At 45.6% G+C, this 26,820-nt stretch overlaps 1 long non-coding RNA gene across 2 annotated transcripts; it reads left to right on the plus strand.

Moving 5' to 3' along the window:
* The first annotated feature begins 400 nt into the window (after positions 1-400).
* On the plus strand, positions 401-20,635 carry LOC119459480 (uncharacterized). Of its 2 annotated transcripts, none has more exons than XR_005193628.2 (5): positions 401-474; positions 4,279-4,366; positions 7,106-7,201; positions 13,175-13,276; positions 16,530-20,635. It is a non-coding gene; the product is annotated as an uncharacterized LOC119459480 (long non-coding RNA). The 2 variants fall into 2 exon arrangements; XR_007467799.1 differs by lacking the exon at positions 401-474 and adding an exon at positions 719-742.
* The last annotated feature ends 6,185 nt before the right edge of the window (positions 20,636-26,820 follow it).

A 26,820-nucleotide genomic window follows, 5' to 3' on the forward strand; every position in this document is an offset into this window, starting at 1 on the left:
CGGCCTTATTGCTGACATCGTCTTGGCTCCATTTGCCTCTTAAACCCTCGCTTCCTTATCTTGAATTCTTATTCTGTAGCTGGAGACAGAAAATAAAATTTTAGCAGTAGCTTTCTTCTATGGATAAAGCCACAATTTATTATGAATGTATGGTTTAGAAAATCTGTGCAGCATTTACTTTTCATTCTATCTTGCATAACCAAGTTGTAGATGGAGGCATTGGACATCACAAAAATACATTTTTAAAAGGAGCACATAAGTTAACGCATAAAACTTCGTTGGGAACAGTGGAGATTATTCTGTCGGAAAAGGTTTGGCCATAATATTAAGAAAAAATTTGAGTGAGCATGCGCATTGTGTGTTTCTTCGGCTACTTATTGTTCCGTACATAGGTAATGCAAGTGTAGCACCAATGTCGTGGCTGGCTTATTTCTTCTGCCGAAGCAAAGGCATGGAACCCTGCTTGATGTCTCGGTGAGCAAGCTTTTTATATAAATAGCGATGCTATTTTATTTACTGAAATGCTTCGAATACCCTACTTTTTCTAGTATAAACATGCATGTCACTTTAGTCATCCGAAGCCGGATTCAGCTTTATTACCTGTTTCTGCTATAGTCATCACAGTCGTCTCCCTATATTATATCCACTACAGGACGTACACGTTTTCCAGTGATATGGAAGACTTGCATATTACCCACAACACTGTGCTGCAATCAGGCTACGCTGATTTCCGGAATTCATGGTGAGGGATACACATAAGTGGACTACCGGTAGCCTGTTACTAGTCCCTCCACATTATCGAATGCATTGTGCTGTATCTGCAGCGTTCTTCCACCGAAATTCGTTATGCACGCCCACAGTTGCGCCTCGCTATGCAAGCAGTTTGTCTACGTGTAAACTCTACAACATTAAGTTATACATAAATGCGAAAAACTAAGTGCAGCGTTTCATGCAAAATCTTCACTTGTGAACTCAGCCAGTTCTGGTAGTTCGTCTGTATTGTAATGGCAAAAGGACAAGTGCATCAATCACACGAGTATAATTAAGCGAGTGCGTACAGCGCGTTTCACATTTATCATCTAGTGCGCACTGTCGTAACGATCTATGTCACTGGCCTAAAGCCGCGTAGGCGAGAGAAGTCACGTTTCTTGGGACAAGAACGATAGGCCATGACATGCGTGACAAACTCATCCGATCATGTGGCCGAATACTCTAGCGTTTGCGAAGCCACTTCGAAGGTGCGCAATCCCGACAGCGCTGGATCGCAACACCAGTAAACAGATATTGCAGCATGCCGTGCTTCTTGCCCTATATGTCATGCCGTTTGCTTTAATACAATTGCGACCGGTCTAAGACTCGACAAGAGCTTTATCTCTTGCAGTCAAGGCTTCTCCCCGTCCCTGCTTTCGCTTGGTATCAGGTAACGATGGCTTCGTGGGACAAACTCGGGAGCCATCCAAGATATTCCACTTGTCATATTGTGGAGCATAAAACTATAATTTGCAGAGCCATGCTATGTGGCAAACAGGCCATGTGCGTGTTAGATCACCGCAGCTAACTCGGTGAGACATGTAGCACAGCGCTCGCGGCCTACAAAGTTCGAGCAGGCGTGGTGCGTTTGGACACATGTCTAATCTTCGCGATGGTTGCGGGAACTCAATGTTCCTATAGTGTTGTTAGCATTATGCAAAAAATTGATAGCTTGTTTTTTTTTTCTGGTTCGAGAACATTGTATTCCATGCGCCCATATTTTCTAACCTGATTTCTTTAGATATAACACTGTGTCATTCTCTATTCATTTGTCTGTATGTATCTCATAACAACCGCAATGAGCGATATCGAAGATGCACACTCATCTAGCAACACTAGGATTCACATCCGCTGCGTTGGGTATGGCGCTGTTGAGAGGCGGTTTGTATGTTTTCTGGCTCAGCAGTGGGAGCCGTGCGGCTATTTAGGACCCTAAAATGCAACTGGCTTCATCGTCGAGTGAATAATCAACAGAGAACTTCCTTGCGCTGCCGCAAACAAATAAACCCAAGTCTTGTTTGGTTTTTTTTCTGTGTTTTTTTTTTTGCACGCTTGGATATTCGCATCGACGACATTGGTTTTTTTTTTTTTTCGCTTGGTTTGCCATGCAGCATAACATCATATTAGAGTTAAATATAAGCATACAGGCCCGTTTCATAGAGATACTGCAACAGCGCCTTATAAAGTGCGTTGTCCATAATCAATCTATCGTAGCCTTCTACTTGATCGCTCTTCAGTTTCACACGTTTAAGAACACTTTCTCGAATTGTCTTCGGACGGCATTCATAAAAGGCATACTGCTTTAAAAATGAAACCTGCGCCGAGGCTCCTTTTGCGGCCAAGTCCGCTTCCAACCTTAGAGACACGAAAAATTGCTGACTAATTCTCTCTCCGATTTTCGCGTCAAGCCTCTAAGACTACGTTTCCTTGCACTGCAATGCCCCAGATTTGTTGCGCTCACAAGAAAACGCTTCGGATGCGAAAAATCTTAACTCCGGTAGTTGAGCTGTTTGTCGAAGTTGATAATGAAGCTCCAACCACACAACTAATGACAACTGTGGTTGCTCTGCTCGCGCTGTATTCTCGCTTATAGAGTGTGTGAACTGAAATTGTGCGACTGAGGTTGTGCATACATGTCGCAAGAATACGAGGTACAAAACTGATCGGCAAGTTGAATGGTAGGACTTCGTCATGTGCGCTGCTTTCTCTTTTTTTTTTTGGCGGAGAACGTAAAAAATTTTTGTGTAATAGGCAGCTGCGCGTGTTTTGTCTCCCTAGCTTTCTGTACATTGCTTAATTTTCGCGCTGCTTTTGCACATATGTGGTGTAAGGACAGCGCAATATTATGAGCAACCCTCGACGCGCAAGGCCAGGCCCAATAGCGCGGCATCTTTGTGCCAAGATCTAAAAATGGAAAATGCAAGGCGAATAAAAAGCAAGAAAAGCTTCAGGACAAAGCTCGCTGGCCTTGCCGATCTCTACCGAAGATGTGCAGGAGCAATGTAACAGTGCATTGTATGAAAATGCACCTGCGTTGCTATCCCTTTCTTTCTTCTTTTAACCTCTTTGCAAATACTGCTTCTATCACCTTTTCGAAGCTGTCCTAGCTATTTCGTGGATAAATGGCGATGGTAAACGTTCAATTTGAACGCTTAGTTACACGGCGAAATGGATTTCCTTTTCTTTTTCTTTTTTTTTTTTTGTGGAACGCATTAAAATGCAACTTTTGTGAACACCACTCCTGTGGTCTCGGAAGTTCTTTTTTTTTTGTCGTTGGTGCTGTTTTTTTTTTTTCTTGAAAAAAGATGGAGCAAAATTTGCAATGCTGTAACGCGTGATGTTCTCTTTTTTTACATTTGTAAAATATCTTTCAGGCACTAAATTGGATGAAACGCTTTAAAATTTCAAAGTTCGTTGTTAGAAAAGATCAGTGCCATGACATATAAAAAGTGGTGGTCGTAGGCTAAACAGACATTTCTCCTGTATACCTTAAATCCCACATCTTATTTACATCATGTTATCTATATGTTATTTTCCTATACCCCTCTAGCCAGAGGTAGCGTTGCCCTGCAGTTCGAATAAAACGAAGCTGATGTGGTGAAAATTATTATTTCTTTATGGGAGCAGTTTTGTAGTCATACTTAAGAGACGAACAGAAGTAATGTCACCCGCGTACTAATGTTACGCGCTAACAGCAGTACACGGTACGCGGTTTCTATGGAGTTGGCCATTGTTCATCACGAAGATTTTATTTTGTTCACTCATTGTGTAATTTCTTACTGCTGAAAAAAAAACAGCTTTAGGTTGTTGTCGGTGTTGCCACGGATCCATTTCTTCGCAGCGAACAACGCTGGGAAGACACCTTTGAACAACAGTAAAAGCAGCAGCTATGCGTGTAGCTATGCTCTACTAGGAAGAAGTATTTTTTTTTTTGCATGCCTCAAACATGGTGCCGATAGCCGTTAGCGGCAAGTTCATAGATGGCGCTTGACATTTTCAACATGTTCTATTGCATGCAGTATTCTGCACAAATATGATAGGATTATTATTCTGCTTAACCTTTGCGTGGTCACTGATACTGTGTTTCCGTTTCGGCACTGTTGTAACAAATGCAAGCTTCAAAGTCATGTGCCATTGTGCTCGCCTTCATCTCGATTTGCTCGTCTATAAAATATAGGAGCCTACAACACCCCGATTAGAAAGCTAGCAGAAAAAATTACTTGCTTCATGCGCACTTTCTTTATCTAGTCATGACGATTGGACACTTTGCTTTGGGATATTTGCTGCTCTTTCTTCGCCGCCACTGCCGATTCCAAGAAATTACGCAAAATACCAAGTAAGTGCAAATTTCGCATGTTGTAAGTGATTGTTAGATGTGTGATATTGGTTAATGCTTGCAATTTTCAAAACACACCGCCCAATTGTACTATTAATTTGTATGTGTTTTGTCATGTCTCAACGTAAAAAATAGTAATACCTTTCGTTGCCGTCAAACTTTTTTCCATATCCAAACCTCTCTTCCTCATGGGTTTTCTGATCAGTGTTCCTCTTTGTGTAATCGGAAATTCTAACGTGCCTCACGCTGCCTCTGAAACTGACTTCTTTTCACTGACACCGCTATATGAACTAGCGAAACAAAGTCAGGATAAACGAAAACATTGCTACAATTTCATCAACTTCAAATTTAAAGCAATAATTTTGTTAGTAAAAAAACATGTCTTGAACAAGAATGTTCTTAACATCGTCCTCAGATAGTATTTACAGATTGGTGAAAAATGTATTAAGTAAACAGAACAGTGCAATAATATCTTTCTACTCAAGACGCAAATATATGAATTATTGGCTCATCACTTGCTATGAACCAAAGAGGCTTTCTTTATTCAATACTAATTGCATGGTTCATTCCTGAATTTCAAATCTCAGGAAACGCGGTGAAATCTTTGCTTTCGCCACACAATATAGTAGCCCTTTATGACATCGTCACTGCATGATGTCAACGACAAAGAGTTGCAGGGGCCACGATCAAAATCATCAATTTTGATCGCTTCCGCCACACGATCTGTGCGAGGCTTCTTTTCGGGCGAGATAATTAGATCACCTCAAGGGGGATTACGTTAGGAAGGCTGTGCATCTTTACGTGCCCCAACCACTCTAATGTCGCAAGTGCTTAAACTTCGACCAATTGGCGCTGCGTGCACAGGCAGGACAGCGTGCCTGCACTTTGCAGATGACCATGAAAAATCTTCTTGCACAGTGAAAGAAATGAATTGCTCTTATTGTGATCCAACGCACGACGCAAGTTTCAGTGATGGCCCCAAGCTAAACAAGACATTAGCATACTACACCAATACTACACCAATGCCTACTATGTTAAATTTCATTTGTTTGCCAATTTCATATAACGATTATTGTTCGCTTTATCACTGTCCAAACACTTTTGCGCACAACAGTGCCTACACACTTGTCATAAAATAGTGAAGATATCCGACTTACATATTGGCCATCGCACAAGGACTTCCTGTTTCGCAAGTTCATCGGCCCCCTCATTGCCCTGTAACACGAAGTGGCTACCCACCCACTGAAATACAACATTGCGGCCCCGCGCCGATGGATATTCCGTGGTTAAACTTGCAAAACTTACATCAAGGCGCTTCCCACTCTACAGGTTGCGCTACTCTTTTTGTTGTGCCCATGGTAAGATGGCTGGTGGTCTGGATTTAGTTTTCGGACATCATCTCCACTCCAGAGGGCAACGCCACCTATAGAAAAATTGTCTGGGTGGCATTCAAAAATGAATAGTGTGCCCTACTTACACCCCTCACTGTGTTCTGACTCCCGTCGTGTTGGCGATCGCGTGTTAGAGTGGTACATCTTGGAAGAAATAGCGTGCGTGCTCCCCAGATTACAACCCACAATTTTCTCACACTTCAGTAACCATGAGCATTGATTCCCTGTGTAATTGATTCTGCGCCGGCCTCTACGTGCAGTGTCGTATCCTAATGCACGCAGAGGAGAGACACAGTCTGGCAACTTAATCACTGAGCTCGGTACTGCGGAAGCATTGCACACAGATAAGACTTCTTGTATTTTTAAATTGCTTTGATGTTGATGTTTGTATTTCTGCGTAGACAATCATTTCTAGGCCTTTGTTTATTGCATCAGTAGATTGTTGGTTCAATTGAGCAATCTTAATTCCAGCATGGGTTTCTCACATTACGAGAAATCTTATGAACTGCTGTGAGATTTAGAGCAATGTTTATTTCAGCTACGAAGCAAGACAAAGTGGCGCCCTTCACAAGTGTCAACTTTATTATAAAATACGTTTTGAATATTTATGAAAGCGCCAGGTCAGGGCATTCCATTAATTGCGCAATGGAATATTTGGGGGAAACGAAGAGTAAATAATTATGTGTGAAAGATTAACTGAATTGATGTTCAGCCCCTGGGCGATTTTTAATACGTAGCAGCTGCAAAGCTATGGAGCTAACAAAGTTTACCATTCTATGAAATGCGAGCCACATTATTCCTACCTGCACGTGACGTCACTCTACTAAGCTGTTAAAAGTAGCCTGCCAGGTATGATAAGGCTGCCTTTGACGAATATGGATACTCCTATCGAAACGTTGGCGAGCTTTTCTGGGCACCTTATCCCTATTTATAACCAAGCTTTATACCAGAGTGTGCTACTCCATCTCTCAGCCCCCTTGCTGATTTTTTATTACCTGTGGTAAAGGTTACCCAAGCTATCTACATGACACAATTCTTATCTTTTTTACCAAAGTATTATAAGGATGATGAACTGTCGGTGTCGATAGCAGCCCTAGATTTTATTATTTTAAATCTTTTAGTAGCAAGAATACTAAGACCACGTTTGATACCACATTTTTCAAATCCGTGAACGTAATCTAATACCAATGACTATGACCAGATATTCCATATTACATGGTACAGCCTCCATATGGTTGAGTCATCTATATATGTTGGTACAAATTGTCCACAAAAATAGGCAATTTTTTATAATACGCGAGCTCTTTACGGCAGCCTGGCTTCTCTTCTATACGACATTTCTTTCCAGGGATACATGGCTCCCTCTGTAACACTACTAGGGATTGCAACGTTGGTCAGAAGCTGGCATGTCTTCTGGTAAATGGAAGTAAAATCATAGAGTGCAGTAAGTACTTTGATATTCCGGTAAAATATCGCGGGCAGTGCAGCTTAGCGTTGGTGCTTGGTCTTAAAATTAGGCTTTCAATCCATTAAATCAGCACATTAGCTGGGCTTGTTGTATAATAAAATATATTGTGGTCATCACTATAGGCCGGAAATACAGATTACATTTATAGCTTCAGTTTGAGCAACGCCGTCAATGTTATAAAAAGAAAGTCTGAGCAACAAAACTGATTTTAAGTAGCGAATGAAAATTCGTTCAAGCACAGAATGTTTCTTTAACGTTAAAGTATAAATAAAAGCCTAATTAAATTTAAAAATAAAACGGAAGTTCGATAGGTTCAGTAACCTGGCGATAATGTGTAGGTTTAATTTCACCCTATAGCAAATATACAAAAATGAGGGAATTATCATAAGCCCTGGCCACCGTGATTTTAACATAAACTAAGTACCTTGCTAAACAGCCGCTTCCGAAGTAGTAACAGCGAAACTATCGCGTTGCTTAAACAGAGCTATTTCCTGACAGCAAGTCAATCTTGCTGTGCAAACTTCACATATGTTCATTGTGCACTTATTTATATAACATTTAAATAAATAAAACATAGGCCAGAACGCCAAACTGTCACGAAATCATCGTTAGAGAAACCGGTACTCAAAGTATGCTTGTAAGAGTGATAGCGAAAAAGAAATACTGCATTTCTCTGATTTAGAAGCCTGAACAGTTTTCTGCAATGAATGTTTTTTGTTAGATGCTCATTTGCATGTTGTCATGAACACCACACTTTCGGTGAATACTCTCAGATGTCAGACTCCTGCTCTCGTAGATACTGCGGGGTTTATTTTTTGCATTTTCAGATTTGACAATTGCCTAATTATTATTCGTATTACTCGTAAGCAATGTAGCAAGGACGATGTCAGCACGTGGTCGCTGTGTGGAAGGCAGCGACGAATGTAAACATTGTCTGTCCGCCATATTGGCTGCATTGCAGCTCGTTGTAGAGAGCTTGTAAATATATTTTCCATTTATATCGCTACCCGTGACATTTTAGTCAATATTTCTGGCCACGTGCTCATCGTTCTTGAGGCATTCATAACAGACGGCATGTGCTTGAAAACGGCCAATACAAAAAGGCGTAAAAAATGCCAGGTACGGCTAGTTGGTTGAGAAACATTAAAAAATATCATTATGAATAACGACATTATTGCGATTAGAAAAGACGCAACGGGGCTGCAAACAACATTGCCACCAGCGAAAAGCCTCATGCTTGAGGCGTACATATGAGCTGCCGCGATGACCGCGCATGGCGCCTCTGTGAAAATCTACTGAGACAAGATTGTCAGGGTGAATGAATGAATGAATGAATGAATGAATGAATGAATGAATGAATGAATGAATGAATGAATGAATGAATGAACTTTATTGTACGAAGAGTGGTGTGGTTAATCTCGGGTGGAGCCCTCATGTAGAGCCCCACTGGCCGCGGCGGCTCGCCGGGCCTGGTCCAGGGTCGCCAGTTGGCTTCCCAGTGCCAGCTCGGAAAGCCGTGCCTCCCAGCACCACGTTGTGAGTGTCTGTGATGAGCTCACCATCCTGGATACTGCCTCGGCTGGGCGTTCCGTACACTGGTATATAATGTGTGTCAGTGTGGCTGTGTGGTCGTGGCCCATTCCGTCCATCCATCGCCGAAGTTTAAAAAAATGCATTTTGGTCATCGAAGAGCCGCGCATAACCAGTGGTACATACCTTGTGACCCAAGCTGGCGTCCAAGGGATTCACTAAACAGCGGCACATCCCAGAACGGCACACACGCAGTGCCACATAGCCATTGTCCCAAGTTGGTCCGACGTTTTCTTTTGAACCCTATTACCTCGGTCCTCCGCACAGCAGCCCGATGCTGTAACCATGGGTACCCATGGGTGCCCAGTGACCGAAGTTAACGGGAGAGTGGTTCAGACAGAGAGGCCGATAGTCACCCTAGAGTGCGTTAACTTCCCAAAGAATGCCAATCTCATTCAAACGTAAAAAATGAGCGTGGCAGTGGGAGAGGACGAAGAAAAAAAAACGTTGTTTTGTCTTCCTGTCGGCCTGTAGCCCCAAGAGTTTTTTGACATGTTGAGAGAAAATGTATATTGCGGCCAGATACTGCTCTCTCCGGTAATGATGAACCTCTCTATGTATGAGTCAGCAATATCACAAACAGAAAAACGCACAAGATTCCACCAAATAATAAACTTCTAAGAGGAACCCGACAAAATTGAGAAAAATGTTGGAAACAACCCCCCCCCCCCTCCCCCTTCATGCAAGACAAAAAGAAATATTCGACCTTCCTGCGCAATTCTTCGGAAGCTGCAAAGCTCCAAGTGTATAACTACTCCTTTGCCAGTCGATAAAGAACTTGCTGGATGCTTAGTCACAGAATTTATGTTTCGGCAATAACTTTCCAGCTTGTATGCGCCCGCTAACGTCAGCACATTCCTATAAAATAAGTTCACCCGCCATAATGCGGAAGAGTTACAGTTTGGTTCTTAGCCGTGGCATGTTAATAACCTTCTGGTGAACTTTCATTTCTCCGCTTCTTATTATTTCTGCATGTTCATTGTAATATCACAAAGGGTAATTTCCCATGTGCCCTTCCTGGTTTTATTGTCAGTTGTCTTCGGTATAGTTCTTACAGGGTAGCCATGTCGAAAACCCCTAATTTCGACAAGCCCTATTTCCACAAACCCCTATTTTGTTCAATAGACAAATTCTTACACGCGCTTTTCAACAAACAATACTGCCCAAAGTGCCCTATGTTAGGTGTGGTTTGCTTTACCACTGATTTGCACGTATATCATGCATAAATAACAAATTAACATTTAGAGAAGTGAAGCGGTGGCAGCATTATTCACGTACTAATTGACCTTATACTTAACCCCCAAATGCATGAATTTTTATTTTATTTTGAAAAAATGGCCAAGCCTGTGTTTAACCTAGATATGCTTAAACCAACCTTACATTTTAAAGAAGCGCAGTGGTTGCAAACTTATCAGCAACAATTTCGCATGTCATCTATGATACACCATGTAGTTACAAGTAAATTTTTATCACGAAAAAAAAAGACATTTGAATTGGAGAAAACTTGCAAAGCATTTCAGAACCGCTGAAAAAAATCTTGACACATCGATTTAGGGAGATGCAGCGTATTTCTGAAAACTCCAGCTAGAACATGTTTCGTTAAAATGTGATGACGTCAGTTATGATTGACTGATTCTTATCTTCAATAGCTAGGCCTAATAACTTAGAGACCTTGGTGTATGTTGAGGTTCGCTTTGGATAGTCCGTACGAGTTTGGCGGAAGCCGAAAATAAACTGTCTTCATGAGCTTCAGAGAGTTATTTGCGGCTGTTGCTGTCCCAAGCTGTGTCCATCGTAAACAGTGCTGGCATTTTCACTTCCTTAATTATTCTGTACTCTAGTAATACTGTATAGGCTACACGAAATGTATTGTTCATGTAAAACACATTTTTCTGCCAAATTTGCTCTCTCGTGGCACAACAAATATCTATAGCCATCCACAAAACTACTCCTAACGGCATGGCGTATCATATATGATACCGCTAATGAATGCTTGTCTCACAGGACCACCCGAATGTATTTCTCTATTGAAGCATCATAGTAGAATAATCACAGTACATACGTTGAGATTTTTTGTGCGGTGAGATGAAGTGTATAAATTGAGACAGTAACCTGTTTATGTAAAAAAAGATCGTCGACGCTTCCGCTCTGTGAAGATGGATGATAATCATAGCAATTGGAGGGTATACAAACCCATTCTAAGTGCTGAACGCCGGCAGTTTTCTCTTGATTAAAGATTCCTAACACGTACCCTAAGCTCTCAATTCACCAAGGTCTTCTGCTTTACTAGCGTAATGTTCATTCAACACTTCCAAGGCATTGTGTCGCTGTTCGTCGGAGCGGATCGCACTGATGAGGGACAAGTTGTTGTCGAACCACAAACGCTTGCGTTCGATGTCTCGAGTTTGCTCGGCGGTGTGGTTAGAAGCACCCGCCCGCCATTGCCGCTAGCGATTCTTCAAAATCAATTTTAAATATAATTATTTTTAATCGATTTTTGCCATTTTATTTGCTTCAAAATTAAATCTGTCCGTAACGTAAGACGGACATACCTCTTAAGCAATGGCTCATACCCCCCGTGAACGCGGCGTCTTCATTACGACGGCAGAAGAGAAGTGAAATTCTACGCTGGAATGATGAGCAGCAACGGAACCAGCTGTGGAAGAAGACGATAACGACGAACTGCGTGAGCTAGTGGCACGAGCGCATTCGCATGGTTGCGCCGAGGGGCGGCACGAGCCAGCTGTGCAAGAAGACCACGACGAGCACGGTAGCAGGGGCACGAGCGCGTTCGCGCGGTTAAAGTGTTCTAGAAAGGCCCTTTCTAGAACACTTTAGCGCGGTTTGCGCGGGCACCAACGTGCAGCTGTGGAAGAGGACGACGACGCTCGAGCCATTGCTGATGATGATAGTTTCTGCGAACAGACACGGACGTTCGGGCAAGACATAAACGAGATCCGCTCGTGAAAACGAGTAACAGCCCAAAGAACGGGGACGTGCAGACAGACACAGACGAAGCGCTGACTATCAACCAATATTTTATTGCACACACAGCAATGTGTAGAGAAGGTTGAATGCGAAGGAGGCGGAGGAGAATATAACAAAGTAGGGATACATCGTCAGGAAGACAGCCACGATGATGAGTATAAAATCTCAACACCTGCATCATTTACTTGCAAGATACGCGACTTCCTTAGTGAGGAGCGATATCGAAGGCACACTCACGCACATATCGCCTTTTACGGCGAAGCTGTATAGGGCTACCCCGGCAAATTTTCTGCGTCCGTGCGTGTACACCATCGTGTCGACCGAGGAAAATTGTCGTCTCCAGAGCTAGGGTAATTTTGAGTTTCCGCGTAACAGAGATATGTTTTCTCGTATGTTCAAAATACAATACGATACTATCATGTCTGCAGGTTTTGTGTAAATCCTACTTTACAAATTTCGTTTGAGAAATGGAATTACTTCAACACCGCACTTGGGCCAGGTGGAGGGTCTACTAGAATGAGGATATACGCCACGTACACTCCGGCACACCTGCGTGCGCGCGTGATGGACGTGTCCACACGATGTATTTGTCCTTGATGAGTGCATGGGCGCTCTGTCCATTGCATAAGTCGCGCAGAGTGTGCTGCGACCGTAAATGACATGAGGGCAAGACTGTTAAAAACTTTCTGTGACGTCCACTTCGTGAACGCGGGTGACGCGCAAGTGTATGGACGCTGCGAACGTGCACCGCGGCGTCGAAGCACCAACGGAAACGACGCGAATGAGGTCGCGGATGCTTCACTGATTATCGACTGCACGACTTCTTGTGGCGGTGGCACTTGTGTAACGTCGGCAACAGCTTCGCTGTACAACCACTTTCACAGGGTGGAATTCACTATACACTATTTCTTAAAGAAATACTATCCTTAGGTCGCGTCTTTAGTCGAGGTGTGCTAGTGATGAAGCGCGACAGCTCATCTCTTACCAATAGATATTCGTAAAACAAAGAGTTCCTAATAAATAATCATGCCGTTCAGCGTTAGTTCGACTATACCAAATCACTGGCTAGTGGGTCCACAAAGGTTACCTAGTGATACTATTTCTTTGTTGTGTAGCTTTACCCTTCTAGCGCTCAAATAGTGATTTTGGTCAATCAGAAATAGCCAAAAGCACAACCAACGTCAAACCTCGTGAGAGTTAAGAATGCTGTGCTAAATTCCTGCCGATTCATTGACTCACGCCACCCAAATTACCACGACCCGAGAGAGAGTAGTGTGACAACCCCCCCCCCCTCTCTCCCTCTCTCTCTAAAAGATGCAGTCAAATATTGTAATATATCAATTGCCGAATTTTGCGCTTCTATACTTTCAGTACCGCATAATATAAGGTGCGAAGTCTACTGGCAATGGTATTGCCGAAGGCCGTTTGTTCCCCAATGCAGGAATGAGCCCACGGAGTGCAAATGCTGTTGTGGTAAGTGCGAAGAGCACATTAGACATGCAGAGGCACCCGCCGGGGTGTCTCAGTCAGCTAAGGCGTTGCGCTGCCGAGCACGAGATCGCGGGATCGAATCCCGGCCGCGGCGGCCGCATTTCTCTGGAGGCGAAATGCAAAAACGCCCGTGTGCTTGCGTTGTAGTGCATATTAAAAAACCGCAGGAGGTCAAAATTGATCCGGAGCCCTTCACTACGGCGTGCCTCATAATCAGAACTGGTTTTGGCACGTAAAGCCCCCGAAAGAAGAAGAAGACATGCAGAGGAGCTAAAAAATAGCCAGGAACTCAAACGACCGTGCTCAGCTGAGGGTTGTTCGCAGTCGGTTTTATATTTTATCACTTCGACCACCATCTTTCAGCATTTATCGCCGGACATGTTCTCAAAACAATGCAAGCTATAAACACTAGTGAATTCTGACGGGCCATTGAGAAATGTGAGATGCTTTTCATACACGACTAACAGGCAAACGTGGACTTACAATTTCCCAGAACCTTTTTGTGGGCCCAAATGGTAATTGTTCTACATCTAATTAATTCATCAAAGCATAGAATGGCTGGCGAATTCGGTTCTCATTTGTGTTTGAAGTTGACTTCCGTAGGAATATAAGCTATTGCTCTGTAATAGCATGCTGCATCGGGTTTTTGTTCACGTTCTTTTTTTATCGTGTCTCCTTCTATCACCTTCCATGTCCTTTACTCATTATGTCAGAACAGGGAATGGAAGAAAAATTGTACTTGCCATTTCTCTTACATTTTGTTCTCCTGCTCTATCCGCCAAAATTGGTAAGCACAACGGCCGTATAAGTGTATGACTTATTCAGTCATTACACTTGGTGACGCACTGAAACACTCCTAAAGAACGGCTTTTGTGATATACGAGAAATAATAAATGATTAGGCAAGGCACTAGTACGCAATTCCCTGCGTCGATCAAGCGCAAATGTACTGTTACTCAGTTGTCACCATGTCGACGCTTTGTTTCTAATCCCTTCTTTTTATCTCATGTGATATTTGCCGTATCTGACCTGCAGCTCCAACTCTGTAATCATGGGCGCAAAATTAAGCGCCATATCTGTGATAATCAAGTTGGCTTGATCTTATTATCGAATTATATGGGCAATGTAAACAGTGGTCTGTAAAGTTGAATGACTGTTTCTTTGAAATAAGACAAATAAGATAGCAGGAAAGCGTAATGGTTTTCCTTTTTAAGTAGCGAAAGGTGGCCCAAAGCACCCAGCCTCGCAGGAGTTTTTGAGGCGTTAACAGCACATAATATTATCACATCGCACAAAGTATCAAACACGGCCGGTAACAGTTTCTTAGAGCGCAGCTCTTAATGGCCGGTTTGGCCGGTTCCTGTGTCGAGCGTCGGCGGCGTCGGCGTAACTGAGCGAACGAGCACAGCGAAAAATGAAAGAGCGAACGCGGAGCGGGATATGAAAGACGGCAGCCGCGAACGGCGGAGACCAATGAGAGCGGCCCCTTCAGTGACGTGCGCACGGGAAATTGGTGTTATGTTGACCCGCCCGAATGCTCGATGCGCACTCGTATCTCGTATCAGCCGGACCGCTCGTTTCGTACCATCGTCTGCTCGCGTCAGCTCTCGCTCGCGCTTGTTTGGCTTGCTTGGTTTGGTCTCGTTCGCGCGTGTTTTGATTGTCATGGCTTGCGATGGTATTTTACAATGATGAGTCTAAACCGAGACGCCCTGATGGAAAGGTTCTTGGAAACAGTGCGCCATATCTGATTCTGTACGACAAGACGGACCCTCAATACAAGGATGCGGAGGCGACCCTCAGTACCTCATTCTCCTTGAATGTGGAACACGGCGACGCCGCAATAGAAGAGAGAACACCTACAATGTTATGATCAGTGGCAACGGCATCATCCTCTTCATAAGACATGACTCGCGTTAAGAATGAAGGACGAAGAGCGTAAAACAGCGCCGACCTGTCAGCAGACGAAGGGGAAAATAATACAGTTTCGTCCAAAAGGCGAAGCATCGATTGCAATAGCAAATTAGTAGAAAACTGTACGAACTACCGGTAACAATATCGGCCGTATAAACCTCTAAACATTCGCTTACTAACGCAATTAAGAAGCACGGGGTCACGCCCGTGTACACGTAAACATGAACACATCTTGCTAGATGATCGCGGAAACTGGCGGTCAAATCGCTGGGGTGAGCAGGCGCGGCTGCAGCAGCGAGCGAAATTACCTTCGTGCCATCGCTCGCTTCAACGCGAACTAAACGTCGAAAGCACAGCGCATACGAAGAAGCTACAGGCACTAGTTGCACTTTGTCAACATCGCAGATCGCTTTGCAGATGAGGCCCGCGCGGGCGCTCACTTTTTCCACGTCGCAGATCACTTTCATGGTAGCGCACCTGCGTGGTCCATTTCTCGCCTCTCCCCCCCCCCCCCCCCCCCCCCCCGTGCCTCATGCGCGACAGAAGTAGCGCGCTTCCGCCCCGCCTTCCTTCCTTGCGCGCGCGAGTTTTAGCCGCAATCGTCGGCTGACGCTCGCAAGCTTTCACTCGCACATACAGCGTACGGCGCGAGGCGATGATGTTACCGTGTTTGGACTTTATCGGAACCTCACAGCGACGTCTACGACTACGTCCACGACCATGACAGAAATGCGCTTGGAGTGTCCATATAACTGCTATCGCAGTAAAAGCGCGCGACATCTCTCACCTACAGGGAGGAGGCGAGGTTTTCATGCTGTCACGTGACTGCCGCCTGCGGCTCGCCGCCATTTGGTGTGGCCGCTCTGCCGCATCTTATGAGATAGCGCCACATTAGCGCGCGTCGCCTGTTCGCCGATGACGCCATCGGTAAGACATCCGGAAAGCGCGTCAAAACAAGGTGCTGCATGAGCGGAGTTCTGTCTGCGGCGGCTGCTCAGAATCGCGCCCACGCGTCACCCACGCGTTAACCGCGCGCTGCCTCTCCGAGGCAGTGGCGCTCGTTTCCAACATGCCGCATGAGATGAGATTGTCCGTGCCAGCCAACATATCGCGAAATGAAACCACGTATTTGCATTAGGGAGTATCGTAATCGTCGGTGAATTTTTCTTTTTCACAAGTTCTTTGTCCCACATTTACTTTATAGATCTCAAACTTTTTCTTGTTTCAAGGATTTCAGTATTTCTTGGAATATATAAATGTCACGATAATTTGGTACGCTTGCAAGGCTTATTTTACGATGTTTGTTTATTTTTTCTTTACAGGGCGAAGCGACCATTGGTTTACAAGGCTTTTTAGGTGTGTCGTCTAAATACCTTCTGCTGAATGCTACAAACACGTCCAGCACTCCTATAAACATACACGTTTTGAGGACCTCAGAAATATGAGAGAAGAGTTATCCCTGGTAGTAGGTATTAGGATTAAGACTCAATAATTATTCACTTTAAATGATTGTAGAGAGTGAGGAAGTTCTCTTTGGTATGCAAAAAAAAAATTATTTCCTTCTGCGCATATTCTCAACTTATTACTCTGGTAGCGCCTTTGCTCCGACGTCTTCTGATAAATGTTTGACAAAAACTTCATAGGCTGGTTTCTGCATTTTATAGGAGAGAAAGAAGAAATAAATGCCATAACCAGAATTTCACAATAATTTTCTTTCGTAATGTTTCCATATCTTCGAGGTAGTAGTATTTTTAACAAATATCAAAACAACTTTCTAGTACTTTCATTTATTCTGAGCTTTCAGTAAATACCTACTGTACCAGGTTTGCTGCTAACAATAATTTTTTCCTACCTATGGCTTCTACTAATTACGGTAAATCATCTTCATTCTTCTGGGAGATCACATTATGGAATCATTTACCTATGTCTCTAAAATCAATTTTCTTTAATTTCGTTCACACATTCATTAAAAGATTGTCAAATGTTTGATCTTCGTACTTCTTTTGTACTAGATTTGTGTTTCGATATATCCTGTAGTTATTTCTCAAGTTCTTCATTTTTTGCTTTCAGGCGTTTTGTTTTTTATTCCGTTATGCTTACTGTTATTTCATACTTGACATATCGGGTCTATTGTTCGCACTGCTGCTAATCCTAGTATTATTTCTGTGGGATTTTCACTGAGGGTTCCATTGCAGTCTTGTACTTTGGGACCCTCGTCGGTATATTTTATGTGATGTAATTAACCCACGATGTAATAATAATACTACAGTGATTGATTGATTGATTGATTGATTGATTGATTGATTGATTGATTGATTGAATATGACAGTAAGCAGCTATGATTACAGAGTGTTATCGTGACGATGCAATGAAACCGAAGCACACAAGCAGACTGGTCCCTTATTGCTGGGAACGCGCTCCAATCGTCTTTCTCAGGCCCCACCACAGTATACTTGGGGGCCTGAATATAGACTTAGTTACAGACTTTTCTTCCAAAATGTATGCATATTTCAACTGAGTGAAATCATGCTCCATATACGACTCGTGCATGACCGTCAAAGCCTAAATATGCGCGTGCCCTCATTGGTTTTATGTTTAGTTGCAGAGCAACACCCAGAAAATGCATTCTTAGAGCATGCACGCCAACTTGAGTACTGATGTGTTCATGACAAGTCGACCCAACAACAGCTGCTGTGCCGCTGTCATTCAGCATGCCTTTGCATCTTCAAAGATAGATATTATCTGTTGCACGAATGTAAAGCTAGGCGCCCAACTAATTTATCATGTCAATCTGCTCACATTATATGGTCTCGCCTGGTGTTACCGCAAATTTGCGCCCTGCTATTACTCACTCTCTGCAGTATCGAGTAGTGAATACTGACTCTAGACAAAAAACTCAGTTCCTCTATAATATTTCGCAAGAAAATTTTATTGCAGAACGTCGACTTCACTAGATCAAGTCAAGCATGGGCTTCAAGTTAGGGTCCATTTCAAGTTAGGGTTGCAGTTACGGTGCATCCCTGTCAAAGACTTGTATCATCCCTTGTCGAAAGTTTGGTCTAGTGACATTCCTCATTCGACGACTGTTAATCTCTCCAAGCTTCCCCCTTCCTTTAAATTTTCTTCTTCGTTGCCTACACCTATGCAATTTTAAACCCGTACGATCCATAACTCATCAAAATTTTCGATTATATAGAGACGATAATGGCCTTCCACTGAAAGACAATGAACGCAAACCCTTACGTTCCGCTCTTTGCATTATCTTTCAATCTTCTCGCGTTAGCTTTTGCATCGGCTAGAACCCTGGGTACTGCTTGTATATGAGCTAAATCGATTACTCCGTCTTTTCGTGTTTAATGTCGCGCCCATGATCATGCTTTATCTACCTCTTTCCCAATACCGTCCACATTGTGCCCACATTGGCGTTCCACCACCATCCTGAAAGGCAGGCGTGCGGGCCAGCTCAGGACACGCGTAGGAATTTTGCTGGCCGCGTGGGTTCTTCTACATGCCGTGAGGACCAATCGCTCATCTTGTACACTAGTCATGACAAGTAACTGCACTTGTAAGTGATGTGTATAGTGCACACATGCATACTTATCCGTTTTTCACACTCATGGGCTACAGTACCGTCGTGAACTGCACATGTCACCTAAAGAAGTGTAGGCTACAGCAGCCATGTTTTCTTGCGCAGCGCAAAGAATGATATGACGGACAGCGGTGGCTGCGACAAGCTGATCCGACTGCGCGGCTCGATACTCTAGCGCCTGCGATGCCACTCCGGCCGAGCTAGGATACGGGGCTGGGTTGCTGCATCAGTACATAAGATATCACAGCATGCCGTGCTTCTTTTTTCGTGAAGTTTACTGTGACTGCATCAGTATTTGCATACAACAGGAAAAACGCTGTAGCTCCTGCAGTCAAGACACCTTTCCGCAGCCGCTTTTGCAATGTAGTAAACTCCGCCATCCTTGCGAAAGCGCGGACACATGCCAAAATCTATGCCACCTATCTTGTTGCAGGGGACCGAGCTTGCGAATGCAGGTATATACCATGCAGCGAAGCCGATATGTGCAGGTGTATGTCAGAACACTGGAGCACACTAAATGATACCTGTAACAAAACCCTCACGGCCAACAAACTACCTACGAGCGTCTTTCGCTCGCCCTCTCGTCTGCCTTTTCACCATGGCGGCGTAAAGTCGATGTGGGCATAGGGTTGTTCTTATTGTGCAAGATGCATATATTGCTCAATGTGCGGCCCTTGAATTTATGACTGATTGACCGAAAAAGCCGGCGTCTGTAGCCGCGAAACAGCACCAAAATTCTCATTGGCTGCGCCACCACGTCATGTGCGCGCCTCGACGGTGCAGCTGTGCAGCTGCTGCCGCCCTGGCACCTCAGGTGTTGCGTGAGGGGAGGGGGTGCGACGCCACGTGACCCTCGGTCTCGGAAGCCTGTGTTATCCGTGCGTTCCAGGACAAATCAGCATGTGTGCTGCATGTACAATCCACGCTCTCAAAAAGCTCTCCTCCGGCATGACAGCGCTCACTCAAAACTGATCAAAAGGGGGATAATACCCCCTTGCCTGAGCGCAGCGCTAGCAAAACATACGTGTACTACGTCCTGCGCAGTTTCGTGACCCGAGTCGGTTGCTTTCGTAGCACAAGGTGCCCGCTCACCCTGGCTTCCAGCGTGCGCGAAGGCCTATACTGAACACGTCGACACGCACACACCACGAGGAGCGTAGCATAAAGAATCGCCCCTTTGATGTCCTTGCTTTCGTTCGTGTCTGGTCGCATAAAGTAAAAATGCTGGCAAAAGGACACAACGCGAAGGTTGTTTTGTCTGCACAGCACAAATAGCCGCAGATCTGCACCTCGATGGAAAAGAAAGAAAAGGGGCATTGCAGAACCAACTCAACACCAAGATAACAAAATGCGTTTCTGGCGTTGTTTACGTCATTCCACTCAGCTGCGGTAAGGAATTCATCGGCCAGAGTGGTCGATGCTTTAATAAGAAGGCACACGAGTGCAGAACTAACGTGAAGAGTGGATACAGTAGCCACATGACTGTAGATGTTAAGAGCTGTGGGTGTTTTCTAAAACTTTAGCACGGGAGGTTCCATCGCCAAAATCTGTGACAGGACTGAAAGAGAGGTAGTTCTGGCTTTTCGCATTAGGAAACAGGGCTCGAGATGCGTCAATAAGCCGTCACTGTTTGTGCCGAAGGAAGCGTCGTTTTCGGTAGGGCATTTAACCTTCTTCTAGCCACCATCAAGCTATGTGTCTTTGTGTAGTCGCGGTTACTACGCGTGGTATACTGTTTCTCTTGTGCCGCTCGTAAAGTAAGTATGCCTCCTGCTTTGATAGTGTTTGTGGTATGAAAGTTTTCCTCTTCCTGAAGGAATAAAATCCGTTCGTAGCTGACGCTCGCACTGTTTATGTGTTTCTCTTTGTCTCCATTTTTTTGCGCCTTAATACTTCTACCAGCACACATTACCTACTCGTCCAGTTTATGTACAGAGGGGTCCACTGTTAAAGGCAACACCGGAGAGCGTGGCGACTGCTCGGCGCCACCGCCGGTCGGCGGCCGCAACGTGTGTCGCGCAGGCGCAGTGAGCGCTGTGGGCGGTACTCTTTCGTCGTCTGCTACCGTCAGCTGCCGTGCTTCGGATCGTCCCGAAGCAAGCAGCTTGCGTAGTTCGTGTTTGAACGCAGCCACTTTCCTTCCAGCTGAAAGGAAAGTGGCTGGATTGATGTATAATCAGTAAATGCCCTTAAGATCAGCAGCAATGACCATGCCGTCTTTTGTTCGCCTTCTCGTTTCATAAAGATTAGCCCTCCTCAAGAAATGTTTACTGTGCATGTCGATTCCCACGATTCAACGATAACTGGTGTGATAGCTCTTTATAAAGTAATACGGTCGTTAAAGGCGCTTGTGGAGTTTTTGTGCAGCCTACGCACTGCAGCGACTCGAATATGCAGTAGTACAAATGAGATGGGCACTACACATGGAGAAGTATTATCTAATATAGCTGTGCCACAAAGAGACAACCGCAAAAAAATTATCATGTTTGTCTTGTAAGCTGAAACGGCAAAAATACCTGCTTGTTAATATTTTGCATCGTCTAATTTTCCTACAGCTTTGCAATGGCTCGCTATCAGTGTGTGGCCATGCACTCACCGACCAACATTAAGAAAGCGTGATCGGCTTGCTTCTCTACTATCCGAAGCGCGGCAGCAGACGGTAGCAGACGACAAAAGAGCACCGCCCACAGCGCTCACTGCGCGAAACTTGTTGCAGCCACCGGCCGATGGTGGCGCCGAGCAGACGCCACGCACTCCGGTGTTTCCTTTAACAGTGGACCCCTCGGTACAGGTGCCAACAAAATAACTCGGAATGCCGGACCGGTGGTGACTCTCACAATTGCTAGTAGGTACAGCGGGGGCGTGGCACTGCGGGTAACGTGCCTTCCGCTTAACACGTGTTGTCATGGCAATCGGGGAGCTCCTAGGTGCCTAGGGACATAATCGCTTAGGGACTTCTGAGGCACTGGTCTGCGCGGCCGCGCGTCGGCTGCTAGTTACTGAGCGTTGCTCTCTTATCTCCGGGACCGGGCGCAGCGACCTTGCCAAGTGCAGCTCCTACGTGCGTAGGGAGCGAATCGTTTAGGGCGCGTTGAATGTCTGGCGGTGTCTGGACCACGCTGGCCGCGCTTTATTATTGTGGCGTTTGTTCTAGTGGCGGAAATCCTTGCAGTAGTGGTGGTGTGGCATGACGGCTTTTGATCTCGGTGAACTGTGGTGGTGTAAACAAGCGGATACTGTTCGCGTTTGTGCCCCGGTGCAGCGGCGGAAGCCGCGGTGCCGGGCGCCGACGCGAAGTGGCGGTCGTTGGGGTGTTGCGGAGCACAGCGTAGCAACACCCCAAATAAAAAATACTGCTCCAGACAGGTAGACTCCATCGAATACAGATAGGGAGACTCCATCGAATTTGAATACCAGCGTTTCTCTCTCGCAGGCGCGAGGAGAAGCGGGTGTGTGAGAGAAACGATGGTATTCCTAAGTAAACGCATCACTGTTTTGATGACCCAAATGTAATCTCACTATCAGTGCCCCAGTCTACCTGACTGGAGCAGTATTTTTTAAAGACGATAGTCTTTCTTGGGGAACTTAAACGCTGAAAATTTGGTCTGTCTGTCTGTCTATTTGTCTGTCTGTCACCCGATTCAGCCACCCGGCCAAAGTTGGACAACTTGCTTACCGCCCACACTACTTAAACTGGTACGGCTGTTCATACCTGTGAACGTTATCGATCACAAAGTAAATATTACGCATATCTGAGGCGCAACATTACTAGGTAAGTATTAGGAGGTGTGTTCCTTTAATAGAAAATACATAGATACGTAACTCTAAAGACCCTAGTTTCTTAAGCTGCGCTGAAAATGCCATGCTATGCGCGCCGACGAATAACGTTCCCCGACTGCGCGCCGACGAGCGCCCTCTGCCATGGAGGAAGGAAACCCTCTGCACAAGCTCATGTTTCCCGATGTATTGCCAGATGGCGTCCATGTCTCACGCAGCGCCTCCTCAATTTTATCAATGCCAGCCGGATGTGGCCGATTCAACATAAAGCAAGCGCTGTCTGAGGCGAGCAAAACATAAATGGCCGCTTGATGAAATAATGCGGTAAAATGAAATCTGCTCAAACAAACATTCATGCCAGGACGGAAATGGTACGAGAACAGCATCACGGGTGGCCGCGGATCAGACCAGCACTCATTTAGTACGGCCGGCAGAAGACTATCGTCTTTCGACGACATTTGCAGCGAAGCACGCAGATACGCGGCAATTTTTTTTTTATTTGGGGTGTTGCTACGCTGCGCTCTGCAACACACCAACGATCGCCGCTTCTCGTCGGCGCCCGGCACCGCGGCGGACGCAATTTTCTCTCTTGCACCCGCTTGTCCTCCCGCCTGCGGACAAATGACTGGCGGTCCCTCCAAAGACCGTCTCGTGCCAGACCAGTGCCTCAAAAGTCTCTAAGCGATTATGTCCATATGCACCTAGGGACACAATTGCCATGACAACACGTGTTGTCATGACAACAGCAATTGTAAAGTCGCGGACCGGTGGCCGCTCGTCGGCGGAGCACACCCGCGGAAAATTGCTGCCATGCTCTGCGCGTGCGCGGCATCCCTGGCAAGCAAGCCTCGCTCCCTTGTGAATCTAGATAGGGCTAGTGCGCTGGTGTTTCCAATCGAGCTGGTAGCGCCACCTGCCGTAAGCGGCGGTAAAGTTAGGTTGGCTGTTAGTTGCTCCCAGGCGCGCAGTCACGTCAGAGCAGCATGGCAGCTCGCCAAAAGGACGTGAAAAAGTCGCGAAAGTCCGGCACTTCTCCGTACTGCTGCGTGTATATCTGCCATAATAGCTATAGGAACACTGTTGGAAAACAACCGCCCGTAAAATTCTACCGGTCCCCATGGAAATCGTACGAAACTTAAAGAAGCTAACGTTGCATCACGACTGTGCGGCGCGCAAGGTAAACAACGCCTCGGACTTCGTCCATGAACGATCTAGCTTTCATGTACTTATTTTCGCCCTTTGTACTCATGCATGAACAATTAATTTCTCTTTGCCAGCCCGAATGGCGAGCAGTTGCAGCCGGTGTTGAATCAGACGCGCATTTGCAGCGTCCACTTTGTTGGGAACGAAAACAGCTCGATAGCTCAGAACGCAACGTACGTGTCGACATTATTTTCCTTCGGCTACAAAAAAGATGATGGCGTGTTGGCCAAGACGAAGCTCGGGAGGTACTAAAGGTGAGCGTCAGCACAGCTTGGAGGAAACTACTTTTTTTTCGATTCTTAGGAGTCGATAACATGGTGGCTAAATTAAGGAAGTCAGGACTTATGAAGCACGGCCGTTAATAAGATGCATAGACAGAGTTTCGCAGTAGCTTGTTTCCTTTTTTTTCTTCTTGAAAGCTTCTTGGCATCAAGGTTTGGCTGGGTGGAAGGTTTGTTCCACGCCCACGGCAAATCAGTGCAAGACGTGTGTTTGTTATCATTTCCAAACACTGCCACAACCACGGCGTGTTTGCACCAGCCCGCGCAGCCAGCCTTGCATCTGCAGGTCGCTCGAGTTATGCTTCTCTGCAGCTGATAATTAAAAAAGAAGAATGGTAGCCTAATTACTGACACATACGAGAATCAAAAAATAAAAAGCTCACCTGCTGTCGCACCTCGTAGTCGACGGATTTCATTTGTGATATGCATTTCCCGACGATATCGGACGGCCTCGTCGCACTCAATAATTCCTCTTTGACAACATACACATGGCCACTGGCGTGTACAGCTTCCTCCCAAGCGACAAGAAACTATTCTCGAAGTAGTTTTCAACATTATTTAACCTGCGGAAACCGCAAAGCAACACACGGTGGTCGCTAAACCGCTGCCATTTCCACAGGACGCACTGGAGGCACACGCAAACAGCCGACCTATGAGTGCTTGCCGGCGACACAGATGGCGCTGCATGTCCCGGAGCAGCAACGACGCATAACCAGCTCTCTAGCTCTATAGGCGTTGCCATGCGTCAAAAAACTTGCGGTTTGTCCCTCGTAGCACTGCGACAACACATCTAGGACGGGGTGTAAGATATACAGTCTATATATATTGCACCGTCATATTGGAGGAAGGGGGGAGGGGGGGGGGGGATCGGGCTTCTTGGCTACAGCGTGCTAGCGCGCTATGCAGCGTAATCTCTAAAGGCACGCGTAATCCTTGTGGCGTGTTCTCGTCGGTATCTGCATTCATTTTAAGAGATAATCATGCTTTCTGGATAGCTTGGGTGCATAGAACTCATGAGCGTTTATAACTGAGTGGTGACTAGTTCAGCATGCTCAACTTTAAATATACCTAATGTCTTGCATATCTGAGTTAATTATTCCGCGTGCACACGCGCGCACACAGCGTTTTAGAGACCACATGCAACGCTAAAAGACACACAACGCTAAAAGACACACAACGCTATTCTTTTGGAGCAAGGTAACACCTATTTAGGTGCACTGCGGAGTGAGGCGAACTTCCTAGGGGGACCGCGCATGCGCAGACCTTGGCGCTACTTTTCCACCGGCGCGCTCCGGTGCTATTTTGTGGGCACCTGTACATTATGCTCTTCAAGACTGGCAATTTTACTTTCATTTTCGATACGAAAGGATTATATATCCCATTACGCGTAAATCCGTCGGCGTGACCGAAAGATGGTACCCGTCACAAGATCCTCGAATTGACGTCATATTTCTGAGGGAGGTTCCTGTAAACAAAGTAAATTAATGGCGTTGAAAGGAAAATTTTATACATTTCGGTGAGGGTGGTAATCGAACCCGGGCCTCCTGTATGCGAGACGAGCACACGCATCCCCGATGCCGCGGCGTCTGAACGGTGCTGGGTTACTAAAGGTGTGACTAGTGCGTGAATTCATGGGCGCGTTCATGACGTTCTGAGGTCTACGAACGGGATAATGCTCTCGGATTCCCGCACGTAAGGCGTTTTAAATGTATCTGTCGAATATTTTCTGTCAATAACCTGGCCTTCTTCTACCAAAAAATGCAATTTGAGTAGTGAAATTTAATTGCACACAGTCTAAGCAAATTTAGTCTTCCTCTCCTGTGGTATTTCCTTTAATACGATAGCAATTATATGGACACTCCAGGTAGATTCCCACTGGCGTAGTCGCCGTCGCCACCGGCGTCGCCGTGATGTTCCGGTTAAAGTCCAAGAGCGATAATATCGCAGGCGCGTGCCTTATGCTGTAGGTAGGAAGGAAATCTAACACGGGTAAGCCGAGAAGGATGCCGACTTGATGCGACGACATCTCCTCGCGCGCGCAAGGGAGAAAGGCAGGGAGGGTGCGCGCTGTGTTTACATCTCCAAGGGGGGACGGGGGGATGTGAACACAGCGCGCACCCTCCCTGCCTTTCTCCCTTGCGCGCGCGAGGAGATGTCGTCGCATCAAGTCGGCATCCTTTTCGGCTTACCAATAAATTCGAAAGGAAAACATTTCAGTGGTACTGAGTTTCGAGCTTACCACCCCCCCCCCCCCCCGCTCTGAAGCCTAGTGGCTTACCCACTGGGCTAAACCAACACCTGCTAGATTCGCAGGACGTGCACTCAGCTTTATGACGTCATGCTACTTGCACCTAAATTTCCATTGCCAAGCCCGCAGTGACGATAGCGGTGCCGTCAAAATCACCGCGACTTGCTGGGGAGCATCCCCATAAGGTGCTATGGAAGTCGTGCAAGGTAGCATGAGGTCACCGACCGAAGGGCATTGGCCTTGTGCTATCTGCGAGGCGTTGCCCAAGCATGTCAACGCGCTCGCTTGCCCGCGAGGAGTCCATTAACTTGAGTGACCGCTCAGCGGCGTTGAATTGGACATTAATGCTTTCGCATTCACAACTCGTAAGAAGTACTTAGGTGTCCGCGAAAAAAGTTTTTTCTCTTTTTTTTTTTTGTTTTCGTGTCAAGTTCGTAGTCAGTCAGCGATCAGAAGAGTATTGTACTGAGCTAGTTGGTTCATGGCTAAAACAGCTGAATTGAAAAAAAAATGGC

The sequence above is a fragment of the Dermacentor silvarum genome, chromosome 7 (genome assembly GCF_013339745.2).
Source record: "Dermacentor silvarum isolate Dsil-2018 chromosome 7, BIME_Dsil_1.4, whole genome shotgun sequence".
NCBI lineage: Eukaryota > Metazoa > Arthropoda > Arachnida > Ixodida > Ixodidae > Dermacentor > Dermacentor silvarum.